Below are 2,408 nucleotides of genomic sequence, written 5' to 3'. Positions count from 1 at the left end.
TATATTTTTTTTATAATCTCCTTTATAAAAGGTAGCTGTCGGGCTGGAGAGATGGCTCAGTGGTTAAGAGCACTGACTGCTCTTTCAGAGGTCCTGAGTTCAATTCCCAGCAACCACATGGTGGCTTACAACCATCTGTAATGGGATCTGATGCCTTCTTCTGGGGTGTCTGAAGACAGATATAGTGTATTTATATATATAAAATGAATAAATAAGTCTTTAAAAAATGGTAGCAGTCAGCAACTGAGGACATACCTTAGTTGGTGTAAAACTTCAAGTGTGGCAGTGTACAGCTGTAACCCTGATGTAGGGTGGGAGCAGGTGGATTCCCTGAAGCTTTCTGGTTAATCTGTGTGTGCCTTATTCAGTGCGAGACAGTTTCAAAAGATAAGGTGGTAGCTGAGTGTGGTGACTCACTCCTTAAATCCCAGTACTGGGGAGGCAGAGGCAGGCGGATTTCTGAGATTGAGGCCAGCCTGGTCTACATAGCAAGTTCCAGACTACCTTATGAATAATAATAATAATAATAATAGTGGAACAAGATAGAGGAAGAGGATACCGAATGTTGATGTTTGTCATCGCGCGTGCACACATGAATACACATTCACTAAACAGCAATTTTAAAAGGCTCCTTTGTTTAATAGCGGGAAAGTGCTTTGCCTTTGCCCATCTGCAATAGAAGGAGCTTCATGACAGCCATGAGTATTTCCATAGCCTAATCATCTCCATCTCTTTGCTTAGTCTGTTCATGAATATTGGTTGAAATTTTTTTCTACTTTCTGGTATTATATATGCATTAGCTAAAAAATATTTTGACATTTCATTTAGGATGAAATATTGTAATGTGTACAAAACATCCCATTTTCAGATTATTGTGCACACAAGAAGAAAGAGACAAGTAGCTTAAGGCAGTTCTATATTGTTTTCTTCGGGGGTGTTAAACCAAACACTTAAATGTTTTAAATATAAAGGACTTGTAGGTTTGGTATTCGAATGGCTCTCACTCCCTCCAGTTATAAACTCTTTTACACTGCATGATTGTTGGAAGACACTGGGGAGCCAGAGGGCAGGCTGAGAATTTTGCCTATGTGGCTTTTCCTGTTGAGACATTTTCAGACATTCAACCAAGCTAGTGTCCTACTGGCTTGAGATGGTTAGTGGATGGAACTGTGGGCTCCAAAGGGAGCTGGACACTGAAGAAGGAGTCCTTAGAAAGTAAGATGCTCTGGAGTGGTGAGTCTTCTGATCTCTGTCCTACATCCTCAGCTTACTCCTTACTTTCTGTATGTGTACAAAGAGCCGCAGATCTAGGTGAAAAACCTGGCCAGGGGCCTAAAGAAACAGACATTGCTCTCCATTGTGAGAGAAGACAGCTTCAAGCTTGAATTCTGACAAGTTAGGAGGGCTTGATAAATATCCATGCTTTCCTCAGAAACCCAGAATGACCGTGTACTAGTAAAGACCAAGCCCGGAACTCAATTAAGGACAAAGTGTTTCATATAATGTGAAGTTAAGCCTCCATAGGATGAAAGTGATAAGCAGTGTTAATGTCTACGAGGACAAAGTTTAAGATGGTTCAGAAAATGGTGACAGAAATTAGTATAGTATCAATACTAGCCTTAGAACAGAATATATGGTATGGCTTTATGACTAGAAAGGAAGAACACTGGGTAACAGAGATGTTAACATACTCTAGACCCTGGCACTTTAGAACTGTGCATGGATGGAAAGCAAAGGTGTTTTTATGAGTGCAGACAATGAGTCTCGTCATCCAAGAACAAAAAGAAAAAAGCAAATTGGCCGAAGTACAGAGGAAGAGATATTTGTCCAACCTCAGGAAGACTAAAATTTAAAAAATTAATCAGAATTGTAATGTCATGGGGGGAGGGGGGCAAGATCAAGTCATTTTAAAAATCTCCACACTCTGGTGGACAGAAAATTACTGCATGTGTGTGTGCAAGTACATGTGTGTGCACTCGCGCATACACACGTGTGCATGTGCCAGTGCCTGTTTAGAGGTGACAGGACAGCTTCTAGAAGCAAGTTGTGGGGATTGAACTGGGATTGTTAGGTTTGGCAGCGAGCGCTTTTACCTGGTGACCCACCTCAGCAGCTCCAATATCAAACAGTTTTAAAAAGCATGTCGGTAATGAGAATGTGAGAGCGAGGGAGGTAGCACAGTAGAGCAGAGCAGAGCAGATAGAAATGACAGCTAAAATTTCCTCATTTGGTAAACATCAATACATTGATCCAATATACTCAGTGATATATACTACAAGCAAAATAACTAGGAAATTCATACCTGTCAGTTAAAACTGAGAAAAGTCAAAGTTAGTTGGAAAGCAAGCAAAAATGCTTGTAGGATTGGAGCTTACCAAATGTAATTTGAAATTAAAACTTAGGTTTGT

Source organism: Mus caroli, unplaced genomic scaffold (assembly GCF_978045245.1).
Source record: "Mus caroli unplaced genomic scaffold, Mus_caroli_1 scaffold_3, whole genome shotgun sequence".
NCBI lineage: Eukaryota > Metazoa > Chordata > Mammalia > Rodentia > Muridae > Mus > Mus caroli.
Note: the sequence above shows the minus strand (reverse complement) of the source record.